Source organism: Lissotriton vulgaris, chromosome 7 (genome assembly GCF_964263255.1).
Source record: "Lissotriton vulgaris chromosome 7, aLisVul1.2, whole genome shotgun sequence".
NCBI lineage: Eukaryota > Metazoa > Chordata > Amphibia > Caudata > Salamandridae > Lissotriton > Lissotriton vulgaris.
The window spans coordinates 1,091,350,809-1,091,374,111 of NC_141695.1; the positions used below are offsets into that span (position 1 = coordinate 1,091,350,809).

Below are 23,303 nucleotides of genomic sequence, written 5' to 3' on the forward strand. Positions count from 1 at the left end.
GTTGGCTGGCCCTATCCTTTTTTCTCTGTGCAAGTCTCCTGTTGGACACCTTGGTGGTTTTAGGTTTGGCCCTGTTGTTGGCCGTGTCACCCTTTGTCTCATGGTTAGGTCAGGGCCTGTTGGGTCATTCCTTGCTTTCCTTTGACTCTCTTGTGGGGTTCATTGTGGGTCTGTTTGGCATTGTTGGGCGTTCTTTCTGTTGTCTGCTTGGGGATGCGCTCTGTCGGTTCTGCAGCTGGGTCTGGGGGGGGGCTGCTTGGTGTTCCTGGGCTTTGTGGCCTTCTGGCAAGGTGGTTTTTCATGTCCTTTGGCGTGATTCCGCTGTTCTAGTCCTACTTGTGCTGGTTGTTTCTGGTGGAATGTTTTGACTCCTCTGGGGCTTCGCCTTTGGGCTTAGGGTTTCTCTGGTTTGCCTCCTTTCTGGCTTTGCTTGAATGTCTGCCTTGTCATCTTCGGGCTGGCTCCCTTTCGCTTGGCAGTTTTGGGGGTTGGGGTCCATAGGCCCTGAGTGCCCTGCTTGTCCTTTTTTTGTGGTGGGCTGTCTCCTTAGTGTTGCTGGTGACTTCTGCTTCCGGGGTGCTTATTCGTTCAGTCCTTGGTTGTCCCCGTTGGTCTGGCTTGCTGGTGCATCTGTTCACCTTGGTTCTTCTTCCTTGTGTGGCCACTTCACTGTTCTTCGGTTGAAGGGAGTCTCTGGTGCTTCCTTGGTGGGTGCTACTCCTCCGTTGTTGGTCTGGGGGTGTTCCCATTTGGGGTAGCTGCCCTCTTGGTGGTGGCACTGTGGGTTGGCTGCTTTTCTTTGTTCACCTTGGTCATCTCCTGCTTGTTCTGGAGGCCCCAGCTCTGTTATTTGGTTGGGAGCTTTGTGGGCTGTGTGCTCCTGCCTGTGTTTTCCTGTGGTTCTCCTGTTTGCTTCGCTTAGGATTCTGCTTCTCGGTAAGGTGTCCTTGGTGTTCTTGGGAGTTCAGAAGGCTGGCTATCTGGCTTTGGTTTGCTCTATAAGTAAGGAATGGGACGAGGACTGGAGGAACCTAGGGGTAATGCCCTATTACTTACCAGTAATCTTCATTACTTCTGGTCCTGTTGTCCTCGTCCCATTCCTTACGCCCCTCCCTCCCAGAAGGCCAGCCTTCCTGTTGGTGGCTTGGTAATTCAGGTGGAATGCTGGGTAGGTACAGGTTATGTACTCCCAGTGGGAGGGGGTAGCATTAGGGGTCCCAGCATTCCCCTATTTTTTTTCTGCCAGGAAGATGGTCATCTCCACAAGTAAGGAATGGGATGAGGACAAGGGGATCAGGAGTAATGTTAAATCAGTCTGGCCATGCTGCCTTAAACTCTGCTTCCTTACATCACATAAAGAGGCTCACATGTCTGTCAGTCAAGGACCTGCTATATGCTGTAAATTTCCTTTTTATATGAACAGGCAGCTGCATTTGTTCCAGTGCCCTTCTATGATCTAACTTGCATGTTTGACAGATTTACCTTGCTGTTTGTGGGTGTGTTTTGTGTGTGCGCATCATGTGTGTAGGAGTAGTGATATGTGTTGTTTGCATGTTTGTATTGTGTGGGGGTATGTTTGTGATGGGTGTGCTATGACTGTGGAGAGTATGTGCGCAGGGGTGTTTGTGTTGTTCATGTATGATAATCATTGTATGTGGGATTGCGCATGAGTTGTGCATGTGTGTATGTTGCCTGTTGAGGTGTAGGAGTGTCATGCATATGTATGCGGTGAATGTGAGTGTGCTGTGTCTGCTTTTGTAGTGATATGTGTGCTTTGCTATAGTTTTGCCTCACTTTTTTTTAATCGAAATTCACCTTGCATAAAACAGTCCTGTGAGATGCTAGCAGGTGACTGGTTTGAACTATAAATGTATCTTTGCAAGACTTTTCTTTCTGGGATCTGGCTTGACTTTTTTTAGGAGAGGTGCGTGCTCTGGTAAAAAACAATATGCAAAACGTTGTAATGGGAAATTTTGTGAATTTTGCGTAATGTGAAAATTCTGTAATTTTGTTAATTTCTCTGGCATAAGAATTTTTTTCTTGAACCTAATCTTTAATTTAGCATTGAGTTCAACGGATGTTTCAATGTAAACACTAATTATAAGACTGAGCATGTGGTAGATTTGCCTTCTGATTTTCTGACAAAATACCTAGGGACAGATTTGCAAGCCCCTTGCGCCACTTTTGCGTCAATTTTAACATGGAAATATTGACGTAAGGGTGGCGCAAGTGATAGAGCGCGGGCTCACCTGCTCGTTTTAACATACTCACCTGGGCCCATAAACATATATACACGTTGAACAGGTAAACCTACACTTAATCAATTTTGTTAACCATTCAGGACCTATACCATTTTACTTACCAATTCTAGTCACCGGTACCTAAAATCCTATAAGGATCAAAGGTGTTAGCATATTAGGCAATAACGTTTGCACTCATTGAATAACCACAGACTCAGGAAAAGTTTTAATTATTTATCTATGTAAAATTTTAAATGTAAATGTTCAAACTGTGTTAATTGGAAAACATGATCAATCAACAAGAATTATGATTAAGCAGAGTAAAATAAGTAAAACTTTTGTTTTAAGCATTAACATATAGGAAGGGTAGAAAAAGGGAAAACAGTACAAAACGTACCCACATGTATTTTATAGTTACCTAGAATAGAGTGAAGACCAACCCTGGCCACGGGCTGGGATAAAGGGTAGGAACCTCAAAGTGCAGGTGCCAGCAAGAAAGAACAGGTGCAGACCAGCATTCAGGACAGGCACGGACCAAATTGAATCAGGACAGGACCACCAAAGGTGAAGACCGGCACCCACAGCTAAAATTCAAACGCCAGCGTTGTAACCCTCTCTGCAGCTAACAGTTAGAACCTCGATTTGGGTTAGCGGAAATCTTAGAACCCTGATTGGGTTATTGATTCTTCTGACAGAGTGCTCCGCCAGCACCTCTGCTCACGATCACCTATTGAGTGCGTTGGGTCAGTGACAGGTCAGTTATTTGGACAAGTCGGACAATCTAACTAGCTAAGCCTACCTTAGATATACTATTTTCCAGGGCAGTGTACCTCCCCCCAATGTTGCAAATGTGTGAATCCCTCAATTTGATTGGTCAAAAAGACGAGGAGAGGTCATCACACCATATTGATATGAGGTAACTTACATTCTATATTCAAATTAAGTTCCCTCCCATAACTTTATTTTCCCATGCACTTTTATTCCACCCGGCAGTGAATGTATCAATATAATACCATGTTTTAACAAATTGTTCAATTCAGCTTTCTCTGGCAGGGTTAAAAGGTTACTTTCTCATAGTTTTCACAGTTCATGACTGATGCTGGCATTGTTTCAATGCCATGGCTACAAAAGCTTGAGTTTCTTTGCGCATGCGCAGTTACTCCAAAAATGGAGTTCAGAAGTACATTTCAGGCCCAAATGCGATACATGCGAAAATAGAAGAGAAACAGTTTTAGAACACAGAAATAAATAAATGCACTGTATACCACTTATCTCTATTCTATTCCCATTACTTTATTTTAACTATTGAAATAAGGATTAGGCAGAATGAACAGCTTTGCAAAAGCAGCAATGCAAGCTTCTTGCACGTTAAAACACAGAACAGCCATCTTAGTTCCAGTGCGCAGAAGCAAATGTTTCCCACCAAGCGGAGTAATACATCATGTCACGTGAGTGTGACAGACACATGCACAGTAGAAAATCCCACGTAGCAGCAGCCATTTTAATGCAAGCGGATTACAGTTAGTAAAAGCACATTGAAAAGCTTCCCCTAGATACTAGAAAGTCGTGTAATGCAATATTAATATGACGAAACATGTTAGTTAGTACGTTAATATTATTTTCAAGAGGGCTGAATACAAGCAAGTTGCTTTTACATGCGTAACTTTGCTCCATTACAAGGGGCTAGTAAATAAGCCCCCTAGTTATTAATTTTCAGATGCTTTTATTTTTTAGGACCATTTTCGTTTATAGAAATACAGAGGTATTTTTCCCATGAATATACCATATTTTTCTGTCAGTATTGTGCATTGTACGAATTGAGTATTTTTCAATTGTTTTCGAATTCAGGCATGCTGCCCTTTAAAAATGAGGTCACAGATATGCTAACTCTGGAATTAAACAACATAGAAATTGTATGTGCGTTTTTAAAAATTAGTTTTCGGACTTCAGTTTAATTTGTTTTCTTTCTCTACTCCTTCTATATACCAGTATATGTTGATCCTACGGATGACTCCATAAAAGTATTCATACAAGCATCACTACTGCAAGCATTGTTAAATAGCCAGGGTATGTCCATTTTCAATTTTCAGAATAACATCCACTGTAAGCAGTGTGTGCACTGCATTCTGTAATTAGTGCCAAAGACCTTGATTCTAGGGTCATGTGGAGAGTACACAGATTTGCATTTCCAAGTATGTTTCGTAGAGACACAATAAACAATTAGTAAAGTGGATAAAGGATATTCTGTTGTGGCTCTCAGGGGTTGTACATTTTACAGTACTGGCTGACACTGTGACCTTGTAGTTCATCTTGATTCAAGAAAAATCAATAACTCGTAGCTTGCTGAGGATGGAGGAATTTAAATGAGTTATTGAGTCACGAAGCAATTTCTCCAAATAGCAGATATGTTTTTTTTCCCCACTTGGTTGAAAAAAAAAACTGGTTCACTTAGAAAGAAAAAAATGGATTGTACTCCTTGTAGAAGGTGAAAAGCGTCCGTGCAGCTCCAAAGTAGCTGTGCTTCTAAATTTATTGTTACCTGACATGTGCATGGCACCCTTCAGCCACTGCCATGACAACTTAGTTCCCAATGAAGGCCACAGCGCTGCACAAGATGATAAGGATAAGAGATCTTAGGGCAGATTAACTATTTTTTTATGTAATGTACTGCAGCAGCCGCAAATGCTGTGTTGCGCTACATGGAAAGGAGAGAGGAGGAGAACGTCCTATTTACTAAAATAAGGCACTCTCATCTCACTAGCGCCCACCCTAAAATCAGCTGCCGTGTGCCATGGTGCAAGGGTGTCTCCGTGAGTCTAGCAAAGGTTTTGTACTGGAAGGATCCCTTCCAGTACAAAATACTATGCACCGACTCACTTTAACCATGTTCCCAATTTGTATGTGTGCTGTAAAGTGCAGCACACATGCAAAGTGGGAAAAGGAAGGAGAAATGAAAGCATTTCTCCTTCTTTGTGCCGACTTGAAAAGGCTGCCATTTTCTCACGCTAAACCCAATCGACTTTATTTAGTAAAGTGGGTTTAGCATCTGAAATCTTGAGTGGTTGTATAGGAATGCCCATGCATCACTTTTGGTATGCCCCCATGGCACAAACGCATTACTTGTCCATTATTTCCAGCACTAAACAAGTTTAGCACTGGAAAGTAAATTGGGAAAAAAAATATGTTGTGCGTATTTGCATCACGTTTGTGATGGAAACAAGATGCAAAATCTTAGTAAATGTCCCCCCTTATGTTCCAGAGTCGGATTCTAGCTGACTTTTACTGTTAAAATCGAGGCTCCTAATCTTTTTGTTGCATTTGTTTAAGCTGACTCCTCTGTGAAATGTTATCACAGAGAAAATGCTGCAGATCGTATGAACTGTCACTGCTACTTAGGCACACAAATGGTAATTTTCATACAAAAGTTGAATTTTTGTGGTAAGAATGAACATCGGTAGGTGTAGACTGAAATTCGATTAACGGATAAAGCGCTCAGCTAAATAGAGAAAATGTATCTTAAAACAGTAACTTTTTTTTTTTTTTTTTAAACATTTGTATAGCGCAGCAGTCACCTTACAGGCATCCTGGCGCTGAGATATCTCCAGAAGGGAGAAGCACGGGGGCAGAAGAAAGTGGCCAGGAAGTTAACATTGAGGAAACAGCCAGGTTTTGACCCGTTTTCTGAAAGGGAGGAGTTCTTTCGTTTGACGGATGTCTAGGGGCAAGCTGTTCCAAAGCTTAGCAGCCGCAACTCTGAAAGATCTACCTCCGGTCCTAACTTTTTTGAATCTCTGTACTTTTACAAGGCATGCTGTTGTAGAGCGAAGGGCTCTGGTTGGGATGTACCAGTCAAACATGGCTTGTAGAGAGCTGGGCCCAAGTCCCTGCAGGGCTTTGAAAACCAGACAGAGGGATTTGAAGGCCACTCGCTGTTTCAACGGGAGCCAGTGTAGTTCGGCCATCGCCGCTGTGGCCAATGATCTCCTAGGCCAACCAAGGGCTAATTTAGCAGCGGCAGATTGTACTCTTTGGAGTCTGTCTAACAGTATGGCTGGAGACTCGAGTAGCAACGCATTGCAATAGTCAAGGCGGCTAAGAATAGTACACCTGACTATTAAAGCCCGGGCCTGTAAGGGAAGTAGTGGCAGAATCTTACGTAGGGAGCGAATGAGGGCCGAGCAGGTGGATACTGTTTTCGCAACCTGGGCTTCCATGCTGAGTTTATTGTCCATCATAACACCCAGATTGTGGACAGTGGTGACCGGTTGGGGCTTTTCAGAGTATTCAGGGGGCCAAAAATCCACCGGGAAAGGGCGAGGGATCCGACTTCCGGCACAGAACAGAACCTCGGTTTTAAAGGTGTTAAACTGTAGTGAGTTGTTGTGTAGCCAGCCAGCTGTGTCTCGTAAACAGTCATGAAAGGATTCGAAAGGGATCAATTCCTCACCCTCCCAAGAGAGGATGAGTTGAGTGTTGTCAGCGTAATTGATCGCCTCTAGCCTATGAGACTTTATCAACGTGATCAGTGGTTTGAGATATACGTTAAATAAAATCGGGCTAATGGACGAGCCTTGAGGCACCCCGTGAGACACTGGGGAGAAAGCCGATTGAAACGGAGGAAGGGACACTGCCTGCTTCCTATCCCGCAGGAAGGAGCGAAACCACTGCAGGGTAGTGTCACCCACCCCGGCCTCCCTCAGTCTCTCCAACAGAATCCCATGATTAACCGTATCGAATGCGGCAGACAGGTCCAGCAGAATCAGAGCTACTGCCTGACCCCTGGCTGCACGCATTCGAAGGTCCTCCATGGCGGTGAGTAGGGCTGTTTTGGTACCATGGGCTGGGCGGAAACCAAATTGTATTTCGTCCAGGAAATGGTACTGCTCCAAATGTTTGGAGAGACATGAGCTCACCCAACGCTCAGCAATTTCTAAAAAAAACAATTATTTGGCCTCGATTATGAGCCCTGCGTAACAGACACATGATAAAAAATATCCTTTGGGCCTTTACTTATCGGATGCAATAAATATCTTCAAATAAGAATTGTTACTGTGTCAAAATCCCAATGTTTAGTTATTTTACTGGCCCTTTTTCACCCAATACATTTCTGCAGGACTGGCCGTCTTTAAAATTTGACAGACCCATAATTCCAAAAACCCGTGAAAACAAGGGTTTTCAGCAGTGTCCGAATTTAAAGAGGAAACTGCAATGAAGACTCTTGGAGGAACATAAAGCTACTTCGGTTTAATGCAGGCAAGGTTTATATGTTTTGTAATGTAGTAAAAATTGGTCTGACTCCAAATACCACTGTTTCCAACTATTTGCACGCAGCAGGGATCTTGGCAATAGAAGCTAACATTATGAGAGAATGACAAATTTGTGCCATGACAGGTGCCCCATTTCTAAAAATTGAGGCTCATAACAAACGCATCACATGGCTACTTTATGAAGACATTTCTGATCGAACGCCAAACAAGTAGAGTGGAGGAAAGCATTGTGCATGGACAAAGGGTGCATCCTGAACTGAGGGCATGGGAGCAGGCCATCATACCCTCAGGTTGGGAAGTATGAATGAATAGCTCTATCTAGCACCCTGTGAATAAGCCCGTCTAGGCACCCAGAGCTGAAATATAGAACCAGAGACTGGGGTGTTAGGGGTTGGCGAAATTGACAAAATTGAATTCTGCGAAATTCCGTGGAATTACATTAAAATTCAGATAGATTCTGCTGAATTCCTAGATGAGTCAGAGTGGGCATTTGGCATTGTTTTCCTAGCGCAAAATGCACCCTCGCGTCCAACAATGGATGCGGGGATGATTTTCCGCTAAGAAAATAGCACAGCCAAATAATACTCGGTGCTCTTACTTATTCTGCCGTGATTACGGCAGAGTATGTATGAGCACTGCAGTGAGCAGTATGCAGTGATTTCTAACCACTCCATATTACTCTGCAGTTCATACCCTTCTGCGCCTGTACATACTCTGCAGTAGTCACTGCAGAGTACGTAAGGGCAATGAAGGCCTGTTGATACATTCCTTCCAAAGGCCATGCTGGTAGGTTCTAGGGTTCTCTGTCTCACTATTTGCTGTGCCCGGCAGAGTATGTAAAGGCACCATGATATATGCACTGCAGTGTTTTCTAAACAGTGCCACAAAAAAGAGCTGTCCTCTGTTTGATAACCACTGCAGATTAAACTTCAATCAGCAGTGATTTTCGAACAAAGAGGAATTTCTCCCTCTTCCAGCCCTCTTTAGAAGCAATTATTTACTGCAGATCAATTCCGCCGGCGGAGTGACAGAATTTATATGTAATTCCGCGTTGAATTACATTTCTCAAATTCTGCTGACGATATTAATAATTCCACGAGTCCTAACATTAAACGTAAGATGGCAACTGCTTCTTTACTCCCTTCGTTACACAGACTGTGGTTTGCATCAACTGTGATAAGCAATGCAACTTTTCTCTAACCTCCATACTGAAATTATGTTGCCTCCAATTGCAAAAAAGCACTAAAGGGCATATTATTAGAAACATTTAGGAGTACAGGCAGTATTAATATCAATCAATCAGCATTTGTAAAGCTCAACTCTGTCACTCCTAAGCGTATCCGGGCACTTGTTCTCCATTGAAGAGCCAGTTATTGAGTCTCTTTCTGAAGTCTGCTAGCGAGGAGGGCTGTACGGAGCTGGAGGGGGACATCATTTCAGGTCTTGGCTGCAATGTTAGAGAAGGAGTGGCAACTGCTGCAGGTGAATTGGATGCAGGGGGTGCCAAGGCGAGTGAAGAGGAGCATTGGTTACTAGCGGGTTGGTGGAAGTTTAGTCAATGGGTGAGGTAGGCAGGTCCTAGGTCGAGAGCTTTGCTGGCACACGTGACGATCTTGAACTGGCATCTTTTCTGGATGGGGAGCCAGTGGAGGTCTCTCAGATGGGAGCATTGTGGGTTTGTATGGAGAAGTCAAGAATGAGTGTGGCTTCAGAATTCTGTATTTGTCTGGAGTCTTCTGAGGAGCCGGATGTAGAGGCCAGAATAGAGGGCATTGCCGTAGTCAAGGCGGATGGTGACAAGGGACTGAGTGACGATCTATAAGGTAGAGGGTTTGGTTGGGATCCACCTGAAGATTCTTTGGAACATGCAAAATGTATGGAAGTGGGAAGAGGCAACTGCATTAACATGTTGTTTTATGATCGGTTGGCTTTCATGAACAATGCTGAGGTTGTGTGCGAGTTCGGTCAGTGTGGGTGTGGGTCCAAGTTCTGAGGGCCACCATCTGTGGGCCCATGCAGAGCACGCCAGTTCGCGCACACACAGCAGAAGTACTATCCTTACATTTCGAGCCTGAGGAACCGGATTACAGGGTGACAACACCCTTTGCAATAGGAGTGTGAATACATGTATGAGGAGGAGGACTACTATTTATCTGTTACGGGTTTATGAGGATTTTGGGGAACTAATAAAGTTATACAATAAGAGTACGTTACAGTGTGACAATTCAAGAACAGCTCTGATGAAGTCGGAGGTTTATGTACCTGGTGACGAAACATGTGTTGGCTACAAGATTGACCAAAGTAACTACTGGATTTATTGGAGTATTTTAATTTTATGTGAAAAATAAGAATAAAAAGACAAAAAAAAATACTGTATTTATGTACTGACATCATTGGACATTGTGTTGCTCTGGAGTCTTATTAATTTAAACATGTGGATAAATTGTTTCCGAAGATCAGTACTTTTGTTTTGTCGGAGTTGAGTTACAGGCCATTGTCTCTCATCCATTTTGCTACGTAAGTCATGGCATTGCAGAATTTGTTTTTGGTGTTGGCGGAGTCCTCGTGAGTGAGAGGATCAGATGAGTATTGTCTGCGTAAGAGAGAATGTTGAGTCTGTGGGATCTGATGACATTTGTGCGGGGGGTCATGTAGATGTTGAACAAGGTGGGGCTAAGGGATGTTCCTTATGGAATGCCGCAAATGATGTCTTTGGGTTTGGAGGTGAAGGGAGGCAGTCGGATGCTCGCTGTGCATCCTGTAAGGAAGGAGACGATCCACTTGAAGGTGTCGTACCATATGCCTTTGTTGTAGAGTCTGTTGATGAACGTGTTGTGGGAGGCTGTGTCAAACACTGCAGAGAGGTCAAGGAAGATCATGGCCACAGTTTCAGCATGGTTGAAAAGTGTTCTGACGTCATCTGTGGTGGCAATCAGCACGGTCACACTGCTGTGGTTAGCACAGAATTTTAATTGAGAGGTGTCCAGTAGGGGGTTTTGTTCCAAGAATTCAGTGAGCTGCTGGATTATGGCTTTCTCAAGAACTTTGGCTTGGTAGGGGAGCAGGAAGATCAGATAATAATATTTGACATTGTTGAGGTCAGCTGAGGCTTTCTTTAGGAGGGTCTGACATCTGCGTGTTTCCATCCTTCCGGAAGATTGCTGTGGATAAAAAGGTGTTGTGGATTCTGGTGAGTTGTGTGCTGATTGGGTTTGCTGCGAGGTTGTAGAGGTGGTGGGGAAGGGGTCGGTGGGAGCCCCAGAGTGGATGGAAGACATAATGGCTGAGTTGATCAGGCAGTGACTAGTGAACAGGTGGTAATGGTTTGGCTGATATTTGCTGGTTGGTTGTAGTCACAGTAGTTGATGGTGGTGGGTTAGAGGTTGAAATTGTTGTAGATGTTGGTGATATTGCTATGGAAGTAGTCTGAGAAGGTGTTGCAAAGTTTTTGGGAGGGGCGGTTGGTGTTCTCTATGGCTGTCGGGTTGGAGAATTCATTGACTATTTTGGAGAGTTACTTTGTTTGGTTGAGAGTGGAGTCAATGCGGGTGGTCATAACTACTTTCTACAGGAATTCTTTATTACATACTCTTAACGCCCTTTGTGAAACAGCCCCAAAACGTCCAACCAGTGGTGTAAGGCAAAATGATGGGAGCCCACTCTAGAATGTTTAGGGTTTGGACCCCCCCATGCCACAGGGGCTTACACTTCTGCATCCAGCTCCCTATTTGTAAAAGTAAAAAAGAAGACACCGTCCTCCATGTTTCACAAGGTGTATTTGAATATTTGCTAAATATTTCCTTTTAGATGTTATTGAGGCTTTTAGGAGTATGTAAAAGAGAACTATAGGAGTATTTAGTTACATAATTTAGAGTACCTTTGTGAATAGACCCCCATGTTTTTTAGCTGAACCCTTTAACAAAGAAATTTATCTGATTTTGTATTTTGCTTTGGTTCAAAGAAATATATTTTTAACAGTTATTGTATTAGCTGGAAAATAGGAAATATACAAAAAAGTACAATTAGTGATATGCTAGAACTTTCAAAGTACTCCCCACATTTCATCAGAAATGTCACAAATAACTCCCTTTTACATTTCCTACAAAAGTCACAATCAAAGCATGATAATTTTCTATTGTAGAATATTTTTTGCTTCTAAATGCATAGATAAACCAGCCAATGTTTAATTGGAGGCACAGCTCTTCGTCTTTTTGTACTTTGATAAACTAAATTACTTGTTTTAAGTAATCTGAATGGTGTGAAGCAAGTAACATATGGTTATGAATATTGTCATCTGTCCTACAGTGTTATGAACACCATCAATAGACAAAGATTTGAGGAAACAGTGCAGCAAATGTATCAATGCCAATCAAGCTGCTGCTGCTGAGAAATCCCATGCTGTGTCTGTCACTACAATAAAAGTTGCTGTCTCTTTGGATCCTATAACTGAGCTCACATGCTGAGAAAACTCAAATGAGTGAGAAAATCCAAATCAGATATGTGAAAATGAGTGATATTTGCAATGCATGATTGAAAAACATTTCAAACATTTGATCACTGCATGACAATCAGTAGAAAAATACATAAACAAGTCACTAAAACAAATCAAATCTTAGATCATAGAACGGTACATCGAATACTAGCTAACTGTAAAATATAATCAAAATCTACATCCAGAATTATTTTTAAAGCAGTACATCGATAGGCGAGTTCAAAGCTTTCCATCAGGACATTAAGGGGCAGATTTACAAGCCCCTTGAGCCTCTTTTACGCCACAGTTGCGTCACTTTTGTGACGCAGCGGCGTCGCAAAAAATGCGCCATGGTGCGGGGTATTTACAACGTGACACATCGCCCAGATGTGTCAGGTTGAAAAGCCCTGCGCCAGAAGGAGGCATTCCATTGCAGGGGGGGGGCTTTCTGGCGCAGGAACGCCTCCTAAAAGTGGCTGAGTGAAATCTACAAGATTTCACTTAGTCCCTTTTGGGCCTATCCTGCGTCAAAACCCTGCGCCGCTTTAGGGCCCAGATGCATCACGCATCTGTGCCATTTTTGCCCCATGGTGCGGTGCATTGTAAATGCGGAGCATCCAGGGTGGCGGAGCTGCGGCGCACAATAACTGGCGCATCCCTGCTGATATGCAGGGATGTGCCGGATATTGTAAATCTGCCCCTAAGTGTTTGACTCTGCTATCTGAGGGCTATGGAAAAAAACTAACTTCACTATTTCAGATCCTGCCGGCAGGGTGTTTCAGGGAAGTAAATGCTAGCCACTGACATCAATACATCTTCTTCTAATAAGTGCCAATCTTAAACCCTCCATATTGTATAACTTGCACTCAAGTTATAGCTGAGGGAGTACATAACATCATGGTCTCACAGCTTTAGTTCTGATACAGCACTTTCTGGGCCCATTTGCTTACCATTGGTCCTCCAATGGGCCCTTCAAACGCAACTGAGAGGTGATGGTAGCTAGTCTTTGCATTCAATCAAAGTTCAATTAACAATGAAACCCATTCGGCTACACAATGAGGACCATAAATGGGAAGCCAAGTTCAAAAAGATTTACTACAAAATAATATTCATGTTTAAATACATTGCTCTTAAAACCATGCTGTAAAGGTACAGAATCATATATAAAAGAACAATGATACGGAGGAATTAATAGTACTTTTATTCAAGTGTATGGAACAATCAATTACCCTCACCTTAGTCCTCCAATACCATTAGACATGTATCACCTAATTTGATATGGAGCACGCCTACATGATGGAACCGATCTTCAGATCAAAATAGCATTAAATCTATAAAGACATACAAATGTACATAAGGAAAAATATATACACAACATACTACCTAGTATAAACAATGTAGTGTTACCAACACCCTGAAAATTGTTTTTCACATTAGTGTCTGCCATTTGTTTAAGGTAGTTCACTTGGAGGTAGCCAAATCATGTGCCCATCGAGGCAAAACAAACTTGATCCTGTAGCTTTCTTGTGTCACAAAACAGTAATTTATGCAGTATTCCATAAGGTCCCTCACAGTAATATCGTCGACGCAGAAGCATTTCAGCCTCTGAAATTAAATCAGCCTCCTCAGGATGGGGGCAAAGGAACAGTGCTAAATCAAACAATATATATATATATATATATATATATATATATATATATATATATATATATATATATATATATATATATATATCAAAATTTCATACATATACATGTCTCGTTCTCTTATTTGTATTAAGCATGCTTGTGAGTCACCCAGTGTCCGTGTACACCTAACACCAACACGGGGGGACTTGAAAAGGTAATTGCATGGATCTGGAAAGTGCAGGTTAATGGGCATCTAGTGTGTCGACCACCTAGACCATCCACCAATTGCAATCTATCAATTGTAGAGGTGTAATGTTATGTTTATAGTGCAAAGGAAATCTAACTCCAAACAAACACCGGTACGAAACTCAAAAAAGATCCTTAAGACTCACATTGCCAGATTCTCTATGAGGTATAGTAATTGAAGACCTCACACTGCGCCTCCATGGCGCCTGATAGACTCTGGGATCAGAAATGTACTCCTCTAAGATAAAAATATGGCAATTAAGGAGTGTGATATCATATAACATGAGTTACTTCCTAATCTCATATGTTGTGCTTATTTTCTAATGGAAGAACAAAACATCCAACGTACAACCGCCTCCCTATGTAAACGAACAAAAACTTGCTTACACTCCTGTTAAACTGGATGGTGACCCACAATCAACATTCCTCTAGTCCAAGTTACAGTTCAAAAAGAGTGTGCTTACCGGTCAGCTAGAAGAAGTCAAGCTGGTCACAAATTCCGGTCACAAATTCCAGTCCTCAGTAAACTCCTCCATGTGTGCCAACCTTCCACGGTCTTCTCCCTCCATTTAAATAACAAAAGCGATTCGTAGCGTGAGCCTAAGCGTCCCGTCCCGGAAATCGATATCGGGGACGGATGATCTAGAAGGAGGGTTAAAAAAACGAATGAGGGACTCTGAGTAGTTCCCTATGAATGCGTGTTTAACTGGAAACAGATTCCACTGCTTCCGTAAGTGGAGCCTTGGCTAAAGATAAAGAAAGGAATCAGGCTTGAAAACTATTTTGTAGTTCTTCCTCAAAGACGAGTTCCACTACTTCCCTAAAGGAACCAGACTAAAAAATAGAAAAGGGACTATCGTTAGCCCTTTACCATTAATCCCAATAAGGGACCACTGTGCCAGAACTCTTTACAGATAGGGCACAGATTATGTTCTAGAAAATTGCCAAGCAGTAGAGTGTGGTTGATAGCGACAGATAATCAAAAACAGAGTCAGGAAGTACAAAAATATATACATAGTTTCTCTCAAATAGAAAACCATTATCACTATTGCTCACTCATTCTATCTGTGAATCGACTCAGATTAGTGCCCAGATTTCCTCCCGGTCATTCAGACCTTCAGTGACAGTATGGTACCTTTCAATCATACGAGTTTCAAGGCGATTTAAGCTAATTTCGGTAACGCCTCCTTGATCACGTCACCAGGGGTTCATTGCCCCCATCAAGTTCCCAGGTTGCAGGCTGCAACAGCGATAGATTATTCCACATGGGTCATGGGAAAGACATCTCTTTCTCAGACACACGTGGATTGAAACATTTGCTCAACATGCCTGTCAGTTGATGCCCCGTTTCTGCATGTACCTTCGTCAAGGTCTTCTTCTCGGGTTCTTTCTCCTATTGCTAGCATCGTAATGTATCTATTGTAAACTTAACAAGGCCTGTGAATACCTGCAAGAAATGTCATGTTAGCAGAAAATGGAAAACAGTATTTAATAAATGAAGCATGATGAATACAGGCCTAAATTGTCAAGACAACTTAAATATGTATGACGAGAATGACAAATGATATAATTTCATGCTTTATAGTACTTTGTATTGTAAATGACTAACTTGATTGGAATGTAGTTACATAAGCGCACCCCTAAAGCCATATAATTATCTACCTCATATCTATATGTTGTTTAATGGTTATCATCTTGTTAATCTTTATCTGACTTCTATGTAAAGCGCTCTGATACCCATGGGTCTTGTTCGCGCTATACAAAACTTTTCAATAAATAAATAAATAAACATTAATTCAATGGTGCACATTTATTATGAATGTGCACATTTAAACACTAGTGAATATACAATTTTAGTACATGTTGTTACATTCATATTACGTGTGACATACAGTGCATCTTTATTTTAGTCAAGTGCAAGTATGACTAACAACTACAGGTAGGACATGTACTGTAACGGTTTACATTTCCTGATAGTGACAAACTCCCAGATTTGTTTTTCACTACTGTGGGGCATATTCCTCACATAAGCTAGCATTGGGGTATTCCTTAATAAACTTTTAAGCTGTAATTTCTGATGACAAAGATCTAGAATGGTAATGAGAAATTCTCTTTACTGGTAAAGTTATATTTAACATTACTGTTTTAGAAATGCCACTTTTAGAAAGTATAAAACACACAAAATTCAACCAGCTGGCTTTCCCATAGGCTGCCACTATTCTAAGAAGATTAAGACCAAACTATTCATTAAGATGATCACTGTTATTTAATGATTCAACGTTGTTCATTGTTTTTCATATTTGTAATCAATTTAGACAAAACCGAAAAAGAAAGACTTCACAGTTCACAGACATAAACACAAATAACTAGAAACCACTGAATTGGCAATTCATGGTAAATTGATATTGAATCCGCCTCAAAAATATGAATTGTTCAATTCAGAGAAATGATTAAAATCACCTTTTCTAATTTAAAAACTATCTCTGGTGCAGATATAACCGAAATTTGCTCATATTTGGACTCCTTCATATACTTCTGATTAACTGGAACTTTACTGAGTCAAACTTTAATGAGATTTCAGTGTTGAACTATCCTGCTAGCTCAAGTTAATTACTCTGCTGTCCAGCAGAAAGACCACCATCTTCTCCCACACGTTAGGGCCCTTTGGACAGGATTAATGCGTCTCTTGGTAGAGGAAAAGGGTGGTAAAGAAATCTGCTTACGCTGTTTAAATGTCTCCTCTCTGAGGAGGACTTGCACCCCAGTACCTCACTATCCAGAAAATCAAGTGTTAGAACGCGCTACCTGATTCCCAGATATTAGGTTCATCAATAAGGGTGGGGGGGGGCAGGACACCAATGGCAGAAACACTAGTTGTTATTATTGGGGTACAGTCCAGGAACTGTCCAACGCTGATTTCTTTCTGCCAGTCTTATTTCAAAGTAATGTGTTACGTGATTTTTCATGCAGACCCTGTAGTGATTGGTAAATGTTCCTTAATATGTCTTCTATTCTCATTCTCAACACTTTGAGTGCTTCATAGCGAAGCCAATCCAATAATGCATCTTATATCAAAATGAACAAAAGAGCCTTCGTCATAATTCTCTCCCTATGCTTTCTAGATCCACCCCAAGTCCACACATGACAACTTTACACAGTCCAATCCTGATCAAAGAGTAGGAGACACTTACCAGTCATCCTCCTGTCATTACTCTTTGGGGGTGAGGTTTCCGGATGTGTCTCAGATCCGTTTTATTCAAAAGGTTTCCCTTCAGTTTATTCCCTTTTCACATTCAGCTGCTATCCTAAACGACAGGATGCTCTTTTGTGTAAGCTGACCTGTCATTAGTCCCTCTCTTCCTCTGTAAGAAGTTTTCCCATGCATGCATGCAGATACAAGATGTTACCTTTTGCCTAATTAGACTTTTCATCAGTGACATTTGCTGGTGACTTATAGCTGTCAAACCAGGAAGGGGTTGTGCTTAGGCAGACCATGGCTTGAGAGCTGCTCACACTTCATCATACCTTCTTGCACTGGAGAGGTCTATGAAAAATCGAATTCAAATGCACTTCAAAAGTATTGACTACCAGAGTATTGTGACAACAAGTATACCTCGACATGTATGTACCTTGATACAAATGTATACATCCCTTTATTGCACAAAATGCAGCCCTATAAAACCCCCTATTTTACAGGGAACAATGCAATATTGAAAATCATTATGGAAAATTATTCACAGTTTCCTGTGCAATACATATTTCATCATCATAAGGACAACTTCAAAACAACTCTTCGGAGCTAAAACATTGTCATGCCTACTAGGATTATGCAGCCTTAAGGACCAAATTATCCAGCAATGTTATTTAAATTATGTCACTAAATATGAATTATGCAATATTCTGGTGCAGCATTCTTTTCATCCATTGAGATAGAACAAAAAACAATGTCTGCTGAAATCTGTCGATTTTACTACTTATGGGGCATATGTACTATATCCATGTTATATAATATAATTGCTGCAGCTACAGAATCATGTAAATCCACAGCCCCCTCTAGTGTCCATTTTTATTCACAATTTGTTTGCGAGAGGTAAACCACACCGAAACGTTTTAATCTCAGGCAGTACCCATTGTTCAATGACTTTGAAGAAAGCAGCTCTTTAAAGGTAACCTACGCAAAAGAAACATGTATTGTAAAATAAATACATAATGTATGTACATACGGTGCTATATGGTCATCTCAGGGTTCTGATCATATTTACAACCCACTCCGCAGGAGCAACTCCAAGGCTTCGATGCACCTAGCATGCCCTGGGGAGCTCCACTGCCAAGCCAAACCCAAAGATTCCATAAAGCACTCTTCCAACTTCTGCATGTGAAAAACCGTGTGTCTGAATGGTCATAGATCAGGGAGGGTGTAGTGCGAGGGCTTCCAGAGAACACACGTGTTGGCAGTCATGGGGTCCTCACCCAAATCAGAAAGGCATCCATAGGCTTCCTAACGCCAATATCTTTTTGGCAGCTACAAATATGCGGTTTTCGTTTTTCTAAACCCAAGTAGGATGAGATTATTTGTATTTATTAGTTTTGATTGTGATGGTAATATACATTGTTTAAACAGATATATTTAGATGAAATGAAATTCCATATATGTGTTGTGTGAAACAATTGTTCTATAGAAATATGTTTGGTTATTTTCACACAATTGCCCTGTTGTTTAAAGAGACAGGCCGTGCATCAAAAACGTAAAATGAATACATATATAGGGTCCTTAAAGGAAATTCGAAATACTGCATGCCTCAAATCTTTGCATCATCGATTGTAACAAGCACTAACTGTTTCATTGTGATTTACATAAAGAAACTTAATTAGGTGTCTAATAAAATCGTCTAAAATGTTTGAGATTGATGTTAGCTATCCTTTTGAACAATGTTACTGAAGTTCACATTTACTCATGTTAACATGGACAAAACGTTTCATTGAATTACCAGATGCATGCACTTAATGTCATCTGAACCGGATGCTATTATGTCATCTGGATATCTCTGCCACCAGCCTGTCCAAAGAGATTAATGCAGAAGAGTATTTAATCAGATCCTGTTCATTTCTTCATGATTTAGCACATACAATATGTTTTTTATGAACTCCATCTCTTTTATTAGCCCTATTTTTGTTTGAGGGGAAATTATCTCACTGGTGATGCAGGTGAATATTCTTAGGCTAATTATGCAGTGCCAACAAAAGTAGATTTCGTTTTGTTATTTCTCATATTCTGTGATGGTGTACGCTGTATAGCTGAATACGATATGGCACAGTAAGCAAAACGCATAAAATGTATAACTAGCACTGGGCATTTTGCTCACTGCCAAGTAAGTCAATTATTGACAGCCAGGGGCAGCTCCTGCCACTCACAGCCCAGCCTTTGGCAACCCTGGCACTGACAATAATAGCCCTGGTTTCAGGGGTTGTGAAGCCCCCAGCAAGAGCAGAAAGTTAACAGAGTTCTCAGGGCTTAGGGGTGAGGCAAGCTGGACTTTCAGTGTTAAGTGTGCATGATGTCTTTTCTGCTACACCCAGCGTCGACGCCGAGGAAAAGGACATTGATTTATGGAGAGCAAGCACAGATAGCTGTCATCTAGTTTTTATTATTCAAAGTCATCAAGATGGCGCTCACTGTTCTCTTCAGTTTGAAAGAAACCACTGAAGTGCTCGAGCGCACATCTAGTTTTAAATGGTCAGGCTCTAGGTTTGTTGGACTGCTGTGTTCAAACCTAAAGAACTGAGGGGCATATTACCAAGCAATAGCGATAATTATCGCTATTGCTTGGTTAGAGACAAAAATTTACCGCAGAGCTGCGGCGTTTTTTATCGCAGATAAACCTTGGTATTACCAAGGTTTATCGCAAATGCGATAAAAATCTGCTGCAATGCATGAATATCGCTGAAAAGTCAGCGATATTCATGCACTACCGAGCTAATGCTCTTAGCCATGTTATCCACCTCCTATTGGATAACATGGCTAAGAACTGCTCAGGGCAGGTGTTAGCTTTTGGAGGTATTCGCGCTTAGCGCGAATGTCTCCAAAGGTTGGTAATAGGAGATAGTGATGTTAGCGACTGCTTTCAGTCGCTAACATCTTGGCACGCCCACTTTGCATGTCTTAGTGATAAATATCACTGACATGCAAAATGGGGCCCAAGATGGTCGCTATCTCCTACTAGCTGTCGCTAACTGGTGTTAGGGACAGCTAGGTAATAGGGAGATAATTTTATCTCCCCTTTCTTGGCTTTTAAAGCCAAAAAAGCGGAGATAAACCCCCTTGATAATATGCCCTTGAAAAATCACTTTTTCGCTGTAAACATTGCTCCACTGCTTTTGTAGCTAGACGAAACTGTAAAATTAGGTTCTTGAGATAAAATTTGGCAACGGCTACTCTTTGTAAAGGTGTACTCTGTCACCTTTTTCGTTAGTTTTGTAAATGCCATGAACACTCTGTACATGTCTGTTTTTTCCTTCATGACAGTCTCTAACCACAATTCATTTTATCCATGTTTGATCTTTATGACCGGTTTATCGCAATATGCAAATGTTGACAAACATTTCCTAGGTTTGATGCTTGCTGGCTGACTGCTACCCTTGAACTGCGTTTAAATGAGCTCATGACGCATTATCAGTTCATGAATAGCTTTTAGTGGACAGACTCGTTATCACTTGCTTCTGGCATGCCCCATCCATCACCTTCTGCGGGGTCTATCTGGCACTCGACCCAGCAGACTTAAGAAAGATTTAATCTCGCGCCTGGCTTTGTCTTCTAAAATAACAGACCAATGATTCTTCCACAATGACTTTGGCAAAGCACCCCAGTGCGGAAAGTTGAAGTAAACCAGATGATGCTTATGGCAATACCAAATAATGTAGCAAGTGCTTAACATTCCTAGAAAGAAACACGTCTAACTCCCGTAGAAATTGAATTTCTTCCTGTATGAGCACGAGTAAAGTGTTTCCCGACCCTCTAATCCTAACTTTAAGAGTGGGCTTGTACACATAGATATTTAATGCATGCCTTAGCCCAAGGCATGTTGTGTAGCTCCTACAAATCTGTATAGGATCTGCGCATTTTAGACAACATAAACTACAGGCTTGGTGTCCAGACTGATTCTATGCACCCCCAAAGGATGTGTTGGTCTGTAGACCAGCTAGCTCACAGTGCCGTTATAAGCCCCCCAACCTTACCAAGGAGCAAATAGTTTCTGGCAAGTACTGAACATGACAACCTGGACCCATCAGGAATCATGGAACAGTACCATACTTTTCACTTAGTCACTCGTGCTCACACGTTCTCAGAGAGATATACAGAATAAACGGTGGGGACGTTTCCAATAAGTGTTTATTGAACCACCGGCATTCTATTAGAATATACATGTGCTGCAACAAACCATTAGACAGCAACTGTTATAGTCATTTATAAACACCAAGAGAGTAAATAAAAGGTAGAATTGCAACATGGTGCTAAAAGAATGAATATATGCAGGCATATGGATACAGGGCAGTTCTCATGAGTACTCCTAAGATGCAAACCCTAACTAGATGTACCTATGTGTACCTAGCATGTATGTAGGTGTAAAGCCAAGAATTCCCCATGGAAAGTGCCAACCCCATTACCTGCTGGGAGAGAACAAATGAAGCAGCCTTGGTCTTGAGTTGGACACCTCACAAGGGATGTCAGACGACTGCATGCTGGAGTGTCTGCGGGCAGAGACTTCAGCGTCTCGTGTAATTGTGTCAGCATGGAAGCTTTTTATCCTCTGGTTTGCTCAGCGAAGATGTGGACCTATATACCTGAAAGGTACCCTCAGGGGTTCTACCTAGATGTGTCATGGCACTGTGAGGTGTGAATGTTGTAAAAGGGAGGTTATTTTAACTGGTTACAGTGCAGTAGGCCTAAAGCCATGTTTTCCTTATTACACTAATAGATGGCACAGTAAGTGAAACAATCAGCATGTGGCATTTAACTTTCCATGCCAATGGTGCAGTTTTTAGCCATGGTGTGTAGACTTAGAGGAGAGTTAAATACAACAGCCAGGGATTAGCCAATTTGTACATGTTTTAGGTGTCAGAGCACATGCACATAGTGCTGAACTGCCGTGGCCCAGAGGGTAGAGTCTAACATCCAGCAATGCAACAAAATTCAGTAAAAAAGTGTGGGTGATCTTGCAAAAGGGACATTATCTCACAAATTGTATGACTGCTTACTAGGTTTTGAGATCACATAATTAATAAAAGTGTATTGGGTTGATTTAAGGTGTTAGGTTTAATGCAGCAGCGGCCGGTGGTGGGAGTACCTGCCTGGAGGTGACGTGGGGAGGGGGAGGGGCAGGGTGGGGTGTAGTAATGTATGGATTACGGAGTTTAACAGGTAAGTAAACATATAACTAAATAAAACAAATTTTGTTTGCGTGCACTGCATCACCAAATGTGATGCAGTGCGCACAACGAAATGTCTTTTATTTATTTATATGTTTACTCACCTGTTAAACTCCATAATCCATACATTACTACCCCCCACCCTACCCCTGCCCCTCCCCACGTCACCGCCCGGCAGGTACTCCCACCACCAGACGCGGCTGGTTTATTGATATATGGCAGATGATATCCCCATTTTTAAATCCATAAAAGCTCATTGGTTTGTGGATTCGCTAACTTTTTGGTTCTAGAGCCATAGGTGACTTTTTGTGAACCAAAAACAGAGAAATAGCAGGCGTCTTGTAGGGAAAGGAGGGCACATAAAAAATGTGCAACATTCATCATTGCCTGACAAAGGTGAGAATGCAGTATTTCTCCACAAGAAAATTGTTATACTTAATCTTGGGAGTCTTTAGACACTATCCCAATATGTTCTGACAAAGCAAACATGGCAAGGTGGCATTAAAGTTTACTTACAGTACTAAACTTACCCTTAACACTGCCCTTTTCCTCAAACCACAGTCAGCACTGTTACCAATAATGATGCACACACCACTGTGTCCATTGTCCAGGACCAGCTGTTTATGGTAAATACTGGTATTTTGTGCACCGCAGGAAAAAAACATTTTTCGGATCACGTGTAAAACTCTGCCTAAATATGACTAAGACAAATGTGCACACAAAGAGAATGTTCCCAAAACAAACTATGTCCATTTAATGTTTACCCAGGAGTCCTTCATGCCTATTGGGATCTCTGGTCTGGTGACTTGATTACTGGATGTGACTGAAGGCCACGTTCTACCATCAGAGCCCGTTAGACAAATCTGAAAACCAAAGACAGTAAAGGGATACATTATATCGTAACCAAACGAGCACAGTTTACTGACAAGAAATAGTTGAAGCACAGTACGTTTTTTTTAAAATAAAATGGCTGAATAATTTCCAGAATATTCTGAAAAACAGGAATGAGAGAACTAATTACATGTTT

The 23,303-nt window shown here is 41.6% G+C and overlaps 1 protein-coding gene across 1 annotated transcript in view; it reads left to right on the forward strand.

Annotated features, from left to right (window-relative positions):
- Window positions 1–23,303, forward strand: part of FSTL4 (follistatin like 4) — a 2,088,981-nt gene that overhangs the window by 609,226 nt on the left and 1,456,452 nt on the right. The window lies entirely within an intron of this gene.